The following is a 12473-nucleotide window of genomic DNA, read 5'->3' on the forward strand; positions in this document are numbered from 1 at the left end:
GAATGTCCGTTGTGCACAGCTGTAATAGTATAGTAGTGCATTATTTTTATAAAAATAATAATAAAAAGGAAGGCAAAGATTTTTGCTGACCCCGGCATCTGCCATCACTATGGAAGCACCTAAAGTGGGGCAGCGGAAATAAAAGTTTAGCAGGCTGACTGGAGATATGAAATGAAAGAGGCGAGGGGACAGGCAGAAAGGATAGGGGGAGGGGTACTATATATATATATATATATATATATATATATATATATATATATATATATATATATATATATATATATATATATATATATATATATATATATATATATATATATATATATATATATATATATACAGATCGCGTACGTGTGATGTTCTTTAGAAGACAATCGTTTGCTGAGCAATAGGGCGCCATCATCAAAATGAAGAATATCTATGTGTTCAACAGAAAGGACGACCATTCAAGCGGTAGTCAGAGGTAGCGCGCACGTGTCACGATGGAATTTTTTGCTGTTCAATTCCCCGCACATCTGGAGCTTTTTTTTTTTCTTGAACGTTTTGCGATAAGCGGAGAATATCCACTCCTGTGGAGAACCGTGCGCAGCACTCTGCTTTAGAAGAACGTTGGTGATTCTGGAATGAGGATCGAATTATGGGGCTAGCATAGACTCCCATCGAAAGGCATTCCCTGTGCTCCTTTACTTATTCGAGTCTAGTGCAACGTCAAATTGGAAGCTATGCACATGGTTTTGTACAGCTGTCGTGAGGGGGCGTTAGAGGTCAGCATGCTCTTCTAGGCTTCAGATAAAGAGAACGAGGTGTCGGGGCTTCTGTTTCTAAATATATTCATGTCGCTGCCACTAATTCTAGTAAAGTTTGTACTAAGAATGCGAAACTACAAGAATATGAATTGATATCTGGTGTGTGTGTGTAAGAGAGCGTTTTTAGTGCATGCGCAAAGCCTCATTGGACATCGGACAATGGTGTTTCAGTGAAGCGCACTGCCCGCTCCAAAAGAAGTGCCTCCGAGCTGAAGGAGACTGATGCCGAAATAACGAGCCTCTTATATCTTATATTCTAGTGCATTAAACACTTGTGCATGGATTTCTGCTCAACGCAGCCACTCGAAGCCGATAAGAGGCTACAGGCAACAACTTAACTGCTATTCATTGAATATTTACATACATGCCAAGCGTTGTGAGCATGTACTCTCGTTGCAACGCGCAACATTAAGCACTTTTCACTACAAATGTCATGCGTGAGTGAACAAGCAGTTAGACTATAGCTAGGCGAAATGTGCAATTGGCCATTGAGAAATGAGCACTGGACTATTTTTGCATTAGAACGTGCTTTAATTGTGCGACATGTGGTTCCTTGGATTGAATATTTTTCTTTTCACTGGAAAAAGGACCATATCGGTAATGTGAGATCGCCCAATGGCAGATATTGAAAAGTAAAACAAAAAACTAAAAACTCATCGGAGCCAGCCGAACTTAGCCGGTCAATGGTAAGAACTTTCAAATGAGATTTACATTGAAGAAGCCTGCATATAAATGTGCTTTGTAAACCGTGCTCGTTAAGATGACCTCCACATAAATGAAGGCTCGGCGCCTAGAAAAAAATAAGGGCGTGCTGCCTTTCATCTTTCTCTTTTCAATGTTTTTCCGGCTTTTGTTCGCTCAGCTCTTCTCACGCGCGACAACCATTAGACACAGTTTGTCTGCTTTCATCTTTAGAAACTTCGTTCCTGCTTTCCCCTGCCGGAATAGCTTCATGGCTCTATTCTATCGTTGCGGTAGAGCGCCTGTTATTCATTTGCGCAGATGAATGATGGCAGGAGCTATTTACTCGTGACCTGCGTGCCAATCTGGCAGTCGTAAGAACTAACTTAAGTGGTTGTGCATTGAACTGTGTCAGGAGGTTTAAAATGATTGTAGTATCAATCACTCCTGGGTCGAAAGCTGGTGCCAGTTGTGATTTATGCAGTTAATTCGAAATGCTTCATGCTTGGTAGGGACTAAGACAAGGATGCAATGAATGCGACAGGCAGCGATGTTTTGACAGGGCCTCATCAACAGCTGTTGCTCTCATTTGGGCTGGTTGGTTGTAATCGCACATGCTACTAGCGCTTATAAACAGACATGGACAAAAGAGTGAACAAGCCTCATCTTATATGGCCAGGTAACTGAACAATCAAGCACTCTCTACAGGCAACTCTGGGTCACATTTTCAAGTGACACAAGGGATATAACTTGCGCTCAAGTGTGCCGACCATGCCGCGAGAGCATCGAAGCTGGCGGCCAGTTTTGGGATGACGCAGCCGCCGGGGTGCAGGGGGAGCTGCTGGAAACAGCAGTGCAAGTAATGCTAAACTGGCCCGCGTCTCTATGTGCAGTCCCGGCGGCTTTTGTGCTTGCGTGCGAATTAGGACGCACAGTTCGGAACGCTATTTAGCACTTTTATCGGCCGGTAGTGGCCCGTGTAACAGATGTTTTGAGTTGGACTAGCTCGTGTGAGATAAAGCCTATAGAACAGGCATGCTCTAATGAAGCAGGTACGAAGGTACCGCGTTACGCAGGCACTCGTAACAAGATACTTCGTACAAAAGAAGACATAAAATGCCGTTCCGAATCGCGACAGTAGGAAAGAAAGTTTACGTCTCTCATGAATACATGGGTGGTCTCAAAAGCGTAGGGGAGGTAACTAGGTGCTTTATTCCTCTAGAGGAGGTGTCAAAGGCAGCCTGACAGCCACCGAAACAACTTCTTTGCGACGGTAATGCTGTTTGAAGCGCCTATGCCAGAATTTTTCATACAAGTTGAATCTTGCAACTATACACCCCCCACCCCTTCTTTATTTTCCAATGAAACCATTGCAAACAATGGGTGCCTCGCTAAAAAACTATAAAGAAAGTTCTGAGACAGCTGTGTGTGTACGGCGCCTACGAAGTGACTGCTCAAATGCGCCGTTCCTTGCTCGAGGCTCATGCGTCGCTGATCGCTATAAAACGGAACGCATAAATGCCTCTGTAAAGAATGCACAAGGGGAGGGGGGAGGCTTCTAGAACTACTGAAACAAGAGTCTCCTTTTCAAATGTACTGCACTTCTCCAGCGAAACTCTGTTTGCATCGGCTGCACCGGATACCTTTTGTTTTCTATACAGTAAATATCGAAGCGCTCCAGTCGCTCGCTATCGAATTGACCTGTGGAACATTCCGCCGTGTTGCACGGCTTGGCACCGAGCCAGATATAAAGTCGATAGAATTTTTGTTTCCGTAGATGTCATCATACGAGCTTACCGAAGGTGTGAGAAATCGAAGAGAAAAGTAAAGGTACGAGGTTTGAAGCCTCGTAGCAACAGCGCCGAAGAAGGCGGCCGCTGCTGGGAATGACGTTGTTACTGCTTGCCCTTACTTCTGACCGTGCCAGTGGAGTAGTGGGGATGGCGCACCAGGAGGCAAAGGAAACAGCAAGAAGGGACGGGGAAAATTCTGACTAGTACCTTTACATTTGTACGCAACATAAGGCTTATGCACCCGCCTAGAAACTCTTGCGCTTATGAGCACTTGTCCCACAAGAAAAAGGCATCGAAAAAGTGTCTACAAGAAAGGCTACATAAAGAAGGTTTTGGTCGATGCATGTGCATGTTAAAGTGATAAATTCTACTGCTAAATGAAATGAGTTTTTGGGGATGCCAAGGTGTCTCGCTTTTTTTTTTTGCATTGCTCGATGCAGATGCGTGAGCTTTATCAACTCAGAAATATAGTTAGTCAGTATCATCAGTCAAGTTCCAGTTGGTCGATTCGGTATTTGTCGCGATCTTCTTTTCATCTCTCATTGCACCTCAACTGCTGCTTCTTCGCGGTTCTTAGCCAACGTGCCCATTTCGATAACATAATACATAAATGCACCACAGGGATGATTCTGAGGCCTGAGATGATCGTCGCTTCAATAAAACCATAGACCCTTGGAGTATATTTTTCGTGTCTTTTAAACTGGAATGACCACGTTTATTCCCTCGGCAAAAAACGTTTTTCGGTCTGCGGAGCCCTTTCGCGATGCCGTGAAACTTTACCTTTGAAATGTATGTTACAAGTTTTTGACGCGTTATTTTTTCTAACCTTAAATACTGTAGCTTAGTATGGGCCGCAATGACTAAAGATAACATCACAGGCTTCTAGTATTGCAAATGAAAATTGTTCCAATAATCACCACTATTGATAACATGACTACCATCAAGTGCGCCTTACTAGCATATAATATTGTCCGCGTTGATCCTTTGTATAATTTTAAGTTATTGTAAAGAATATATTTTTCCATGGCATGAATTGTCAATTTTTACTCTACCCTAGCATTTTTGGACTCATGGAATATACGCCGTTTACGCACCGATTATAAATTACAAATGTCTTATAATCTGCCCCACTTTTTGAACACATATGAACATACAACGTGATATACAAAAGCTGAGCTGCGGAAATATTTTGTTCAAATGCCATTCTATGCCTCCACTTGTTGATTGCTTAACGTTTGCTTGAGTGTTAATGTATTTTTTTTTCAACATATGTATGACCATTTCAGTTTTCTCATTTTTTAAACATTATTCGAGTAAGTGTATATATGCATCGAGTGTTCTCTTCATTTATTCTGCTACTGTATGTTTGACTGGTTTTGAAAATGCCCTGTACGGCTCCTGTGCTACTGCTTGTAAGGGTCTCCTGGACCAGTCGAGCACCCAGGCAGCTTTTTGCCTAGAAACCCTCCAGTCGAACCTGGAAAATAAACTTATTGACTATTGACTGACCTTCCGTACACGAGGCAGATGCTAAGACCACTGCACCAGCATTACAGTCCCAAATTCACCCACTTCTTTTTGTCTTTCGAAAAACATCTTTCGTGCTGTTATGAGTCGCTCTTGCCTCGAATTATAGAAATCCTCGTGCATGAGCTGGAGACTAAGCCGTTGTTGCTTGTAGGTTCATTTCATATTACCTAATTGCTACAGCTTATATCATTCTAATTGTTCATAATGGAAAGAATTGCGTTTATGCGTTCTGGCGGGCTAGTTGGTTCGGAAGCATCACGAAGCTTGCAGCATAAAATAAGGAATACGCAGAAGAAGAATCATGACACCGCACACAGAGTTGACAAAAAATTCAGCATTTCCTTGGTGACACTTTTTACCAACACATGGGTGTGGTACTAGAATGTAGCGCAGGAAAGGAAAAATAATCACATAAAGAGATGCTGGAGAAAACGGGGCGGAAAATGTAGGCCGTTTACTCTAATCGTGGGAGGAGTAATCAGCTTTACTTGGTTCACAAAATATTCGACAAAATTATGACACAATGCACAAACAGCTTGATCATGGTTACTGTTGCACTGGTTTCATAGCTATCATTGAAATGGCGCGAGTATGTATCATTGCATAAGGTTCTTGCGTTTATTACAATTTTGCATTTCCCTCTCCTTTCAGCCTGATTATATACCGGCTTTACTGTGACGGATATACACGTCTATCGGCGTAATCGCTTTTACACTAAGCGGCCGGGCAAACTTCCAGACTGCTGCTAGTTTTTCATGGTGGTCTCTACTGAGCTGCATTAATTTCGAGACTGAGGTCCCTTGTTGCGACGGTGAGGACAAACTGCTTGCGCTTCATGACATCGACGTTAAAGTTAAGATTAAAAAATATTTCGAAATTTCGGTGACAACATGCGAGGGCGAACTTGCCGACCTTCAGGATGTTTTCAAGAGAGGCGCTTTGATGTGCTTTGCGGCGCCTTGTTGCGAGCTCGTGCGCTCCGCCTGATGACGAAAACAGCCGGCCAAGGTTCGGCACGAATATGACAGCGACGACCATGCTACACAGTTGAATGCAGCTGATGCATCTTGCGCTCCAGTATTACGGTGGAAGATTACAGTTGGATCTGTGCGCGCTTTCGTGTAATAGCCACCTTGACATCATATCTTTGCCATGCATGGTATGCTGGCCTTTAGAACACATAATGTCGTATTTGAGATTCTTTGTCTACGAATTGGTCTGCACTTTCTAACAGTTGTTGTGGCCTGCGTGCTACTAGCCTCCGAGTGCAAGAATTTTCAGTTCTCTTATGGTTTGGATGGACAATAATGTTTTCTGCGCGAAGCACTCAGCCTTATCAGACATCTTCAAAAGGGTTTTAAGTAACGTGTGCCGCCATTTACAACAGCACGCGGCAACAGCTGAAAGAAATTATTACGAAAGTATTGTCTGATATTAAGAACATTGGGTAAGCAGCTGCTGCTATGAATTAAGCACCAAGTGCGAATGACAGTTCATAAAAGCAGCCACGCAGTGACTGAACTATAATGCAATGAATTATGGAAAATATGATTAACTGCGCAAAAAGGACGGGACAAGAGAGAAGAAGCACAGAAACACACGAAACAAGCGCAGACTAACAACTGGTTTATTGCACCAACGCCTCCTTCCTTCGACAACAAAGCACATGCGCACAAACAGCAAAGACAAAAGCCATAATCATCACGCCAAACCAAGAAACTCCAACTCCTTGCGGTACAGGTGTATGGAAGCCTCGCTAACACATTTGTAAGGCCCTAATCTCGCGCTTTGTTGTCGAAGGAAGGAGGCGTTGGTGCAATAAACCAGTTGTTAGTCTGCGCTTGTCTCGTGTGTTTCTGTGCTTCTTCTCTCTTGTCCCGTCCTTTTTGTGCAGTTATTCATATTTTCCACAATGTCGTACCAACTAGCCCCTCACCGCACTCTTCTAGATGCAATGAATGTTGGAGAAACGTTAGGACCCTATATTATATTTACTACGCACTAACATTAATTCAGTCTTCACAACAAACGTTGTACGTGGTGCATTCACACTCGTCAGTTTTCATGCCATACCATGTATTCAAACTGCAAAATGTAAATATGCTAAGTGAGCGCACATGTCAGCGCTAAGCAGGTCGAACAATCTGTCCACAGCCACACAAGTTTCCAACAAAGTTACGTGCCAGCACAGTGCCAGAAATGCCGGTCTCCATGAAGGGGAGGACACGAGAACAATGCGGTATGAGATAAGCACTCAGCGAGCGCCTATACTAGACCAAACAACGCAGGAGCTCAACAAATAAGAAACGTTAACGGCACCTATGTGCACATGATCTCGCACATCTCTTTCAATCGAAAAGTAAGGAAAACACCGCTCATCTCCGCCAGGGTTTCTGTTTACGATGAAAGTTATAATGCAATAAAGAGAAGAGAACAATTAGCATTACAGTGGCCGCAAATAAGTAGCCTCACTCTTAATTCCGCTGGCAGTGTGCTGTCTCTTGTCTGCAGTTCAATATTTAGAACAAAACGCAAACGACATTAACCAGAGATGTAGATTCTGTTCGTGTCTACAGAAAAATCCTATTACAGTAATGTCTTTGTTCTACGGACGCCGCAGTGCGAAATCACCGTAGCGGCCAGAAGCTTCACAAGAGGCAGAGATAAGAGCCAGCGCAGCCCTCTCACATCGCAAATAAAAAATGAGTCATAACAGAGTTTTGCTGATTTGTAGGATCCCCCTCTCAGTGGTGCCATAGAAAGTAATGGGCGAAGAGAGGAGCTCAAGCGAAACGAACACTCGTCAAAAAAAGAAGATGCTCCAGCTTCTGTTTTTTTTTTATTTTGTATTTTTCTCACTGTTTGCGCGCGATTACCATCCGACGCCTCAAAGTGTCTCCTTTTATCTTTGCAAACTGTGTTCTTCTCTAGGTTCAGCTCTTTTGTTCCTTAAGTGTCTTGTTGGCTGTACGCAGCCATTCCCGGTCACTCTTTTTTATTGTGGTTGGGCGGGTTAATGATTGCAGGGCCATTTATGTCGTGACCTTCGTGCCGGCCTGTTTTTTGTTAAATACAAAATTTGCAAGGCTTAGTAAATAAGCGGTGGACGGAATTCATAAACATGAAATAACGCTTTTTCTGTGCCTTAACCTAGTAACGTTTGTTCCTTGCGCTGGAATAAAATAATATAGGCTCTAGTAGCAACTGGCTGTTTTCCAACTTTGCTGCACTTTATGAATAGTACGCAACGAATGCGAAAAAAAAAACTTTCCTCAATGGGTAACGTCAACAGGTTTTGTGGTACTACGCTTGGTTATAATAAAATGTTGGGAAGTAAAAACAGCTACTAATCTAAAATGAAAGCGTGGGCCATTTACATTTTCCACTCTCATATGCTATTCTGTTGAGACTCTTGTTTTAATACTTTAAATTAGGAGTGTTCTGTGATCTAATCGTTTCTTTGAGGGACGAAAAAGAAGAGCATCATTCTTTTCCTAGTTCAGAAAACTAGAAGAAAGATATCTTCGAGTGCGAACAAACAGAAATGTTTTTCATTTCCTAAGTGCTCTACAATCTAATTTGATACCAAAAAGGAAGGTAATGGATGACACTAAAACGCTCGGTTCTTTTCCGCAACGCATAGAAGCTGACTGCAGGAGTGCCAGCTACGGTACGGTATGCACCGCACGATCTGGAACGCAACTACAGCACCTACAGCGCGGTTCGAGTTCTCAGCTTTCCGTTACTGGCTCATGCAAGGAATGCAAATTGAGTGCGATAGCGAACATCTCCAGTCTATATAATCGCCGAGAAATGCATCGAATGAAATGCATCGAAGAAGAGGCGTAGAACACTCCAGGACACCTCATAGATTATGGCTGTCCCGGCCAAGTATTGGTCTGGTCTTTGAGCTACTAGACGTGCTGCCGTCCGTGCTCGTTTCGGTTTTTCGTGCAGGGCAGCGCCATTGCTGCTTTCGCGGGTTCAGCAGTTGTCGCTATCAACGAGTTTTCGTCTAGCTTGAAAGTGCGCTCGACCCATCTGGACTCTGTCCAGGCTGTATGCGCAATAGGAATCCAAGCTCCTTTTTGGTATTAGTGGGTCGTTCAGACATATTGTCCGCCTTTCTGCGACGTAGGCGTGCCTTTTCCTTTATTGACACATCTGGCGGCACGCCGCGGTTAAAGTTGCAGCGCCTAATTGGCCGAGTGCTAGGAAACAAAGAATGAAGCGATGAAAAATAACGACGACGATTTAGCCGAAATCTAGCTCCATCAACTCCGGAGGCGTCAATTTTAACCATGAAGCAACTGTGTAATACTGTAAAGCATAGTTATGAGCATATTGATGAGAGTGGCCTACCATTGAAAGGGCAGAAAATTACTATTTTTAATCGCAGTCCTGTGGCCACACTAAGTAGTTAAGACTGACAGAGAAAAGCAATGGCGCACGTATTTGACAGTATACAGCAGAAAACTACAATTACCGCGAGAAAGTTAAGCGGATATATTGATGCTTATGATGCAGTCTTACAATATGCGGAAACGTTTCGTTTATAACCAACTTGCGGTTAGCAAAACACGCGTGCTTTGAATTTCTGAGCTCGATTCTTACTAGAACACATCGCCAAGCGCGTCTCTGAATTTTAGAGTTCCCTGTTGTCGTGTCGAGTTTGTCTTAATGAAGTTTATATGGTCGCGCCAAGTGTGTGGTACATGAGGTATTCTCAAGACCAGTGTCATGCCTGGCTATAATAGACGGCAGTTATTTGTTTGTTATATAATTAGTCCTACACTGCATAGGAGCACGCACTGCTCTTGCTAAGAGTCTTGTTACTCTCTTTGTTTTTTTCATCTCTTTGTCTCAATAAAGCACCCAGTCTTTCAGCCGACCTGCATAGAAAATCGGACACACCTATGATAAAACTCAGTCTTCCTGATTAGATGGACTCTATCTGGACGGAGACACTGACGTTCTGATATCGATTCGTGTATGAAAGATTTGCGTCATTTGCGCCCTTTAGAAAGTTGTTAGGTCCACGATGGCATAGAGATTAGAACGCATTACCGGGCAGTTATGAGACAGATCGTGAGCAATGAACTATCCGTTGTTGTTTGTGAGTGCGCTAGTACTCAGTGCGGCCATTTCCCGCATTTAGATGTTGTGTGTTTGTTTGGATGTTTGTTTGTCTGAAGCCGGTTTTGCGACAGGCTGCTCATCTGTTCATCGGAGGATGAGAACTGTGTCCAACGTCCGTTGCGCATATATATCCAGCAACCTGGCCAATGTGTCAGGTGGCAGCTCAATTATTCGTGAGAGGCTGGTCGGGAGAAGCAACCTGAGTCGACGCCGAACCCAAGCAACTCAAGTCCCACCGATGGTAGCACCTGTCATAGAAGGGCAGTGGCGCATCGCTTAATCGCTGCAGCATTCCGCCAGGAGTGGCACGAGCACTCCTAGGTATTCGTGAGCTTAAAGGAGAGAATGACCAAAAGGAACTCGTTACAGCTCTCCGAACAACCTTCAACTTTGAACACTGGATCAGAATATATATACTGAACTGAAAACTGAATTGCTAGCGCAGCTTATTCGCATTTAGCCTAACAACACAAATCTACCACCATTTCTTTTAATTGAGTCATTGCTGTGTTATCGTACCTGTGCCGATACTGAGAACCGTTGTTGCAGGCGGAGCCTCCACCTAACCTGAAGGCACATTCGGTCCAAGGCGGGCAGTGGAATATAGCGCTCAATGAAATTATATTTGTAAAATGGGACAATACTGCGTTATATGCCTGACGCTGGATTCGTGCAATTTGCGAAGATCATGAAAACTAACCTTTTTTTTCATTGCGCATTCGTATCACAAGTCAAGACAATCAGCGAACAGACGTAGAACTGCTGAACACCACCATGTTCCTTTTGTCACCCGAAATGCACTCCATTGAGATGATGGAACGGGGGGCTTAAGATAGACTGCACAAGGGTACTCAAAGTGAAAAAGAATCAGTGACGGTTCCTCCTTTATTGTTATTGTAGTTGTAAGACACCAACGGGTTTTCTAGTCACATTGATTAAACACTGCGATGGCTTTGGAAGTGACGCCATGATGTCATATCCTACTTGGTTTCTTGGAGATACGACGCCGGGATCCGTAGTGCGTACGTATTTTTCCCCTCTTGTTGTTTCACAGGTATTCTCGCTGCTGAGAGTGCACTATAATACCGTTATAGTGCTCATGGAAGTTCCCCTGCAGGTACCACTTTTCTAGAGCCGCTTTGACCTCAATATCCATTTTCCTTCGCTTTCCCTACTTTGCTCTGTCTAGCTGCTGTCTGAAGGAGGAAGCTGCGCTGAAAGGTCGGTCGATTAGTGAGGTTGTCACGTCTGTCCAAGGTGGGAAGCCACAATGCCCGCAGGGCACCGTGGGCTTGCACAGCTAGCATACTGGCCTTATCCTCTTTTTTGTGAGTGTGGCCTCTTGCTAATGGCTTTCCGCGACCCATGCTTGTACAGACTTCGTAGGTGAAATAAAATAGATATATAGGACGACGCAGCTCTCAACGCACTTCCTCACTAGAACAAGATTTAGCACCCTCTGTACAACTTGTTCACAACCTCCTCAATGAACAAACCAATTCAATATGGCGATAGGTGAAAAAATAGGGCCATAGGGCTTTGCTTTCGTGGTCACCAAATTAGAAGGGCGTGTTTTTGTGCTAGGAGGATTTACACAGGGTCTTTGACTGCTGTAATAATGGCGATTTTCTTTTGATCTTGAATTTATTTGTGAATGGAGCAAGGATCAAGCGAAAAAAATATAGTTAATGGTAAACTCAGTAGCAGGGATAATGACGCACTTAAATCATAAATTGGATAATTGAGCAATATGATATCATGCTCTAAGCGAAGTAAGCATTCTCGCTTTATTCCAGGTGAAGGCGCACACCACTTTTAACAAGTGGGCTCTCTTCTTGAGCTGCTTTCAGAAAACTCAGGAAATAGGAGGCTGTATCTATCTGGCTTCGTATGGAAAGAAGAAGTGCTTTATGTTTATGCTTTTACGCGTTCAGTTTCCAGAACTGCTCCTGCACCGGTGAAAGTAAAAAGAATGAATTTTTTTTTTTGCCGTGTAAGAAAAGGAAAAAAAATAGTTCTTTGTGTGAAAAGGTTTCCGGCACTATGTTTGGGACCGTTAAGACAGTGCTATCGATTAAGCCGCTGCAAGCCAATTATACTGGTCTTATGCTTTTACGTAATTTTGCAATAATCGGTTCGGCGCGTATAAAAAATTTCGTTTGATTACGTGACTATGATAAAAAACAAGGATCCTATGTTAATTTTACTTTTTACTTTAACTACCCATTTCAAATTTTGCTTGCATAATCGATTGCACTGCTGCGTTTCTCGGCCGGCAAGCTGATCCTGGTTTATGAAATTTCTCAGCAGCAATACAGACAGCTTTGTTAGTATTGTAAAAAGTGCTAAGGCGCACTGATAAAGCAGATAGAATATCATAAAAATACCACAGAGGAGTGTTTGTGACATGGCCTTGTTCTGCCTATTGTGGACTACACTACACTAGAACACTACACTGTACTGTGAGCAAATTGTGACAGAGTCGTGAGACACGATAGTTTTTGTGTGCTGTCACACATCACAG

Source organism: Amblyomma americanum, chromosome 10 (assembly GCF_052857255.1).
Source record: "Amblyomma americanum isolate KBUSLIRL-KWMA chromosome 10, ASM5285725v1, whole genome shotgun sequence".
Classification (NCBI taxonomy): Eukaryota; Metazoa; Arthropoda; class Arachnida; order Ixodida; family Ixodidae; genus Amblyomma; species Amblyomma americanum.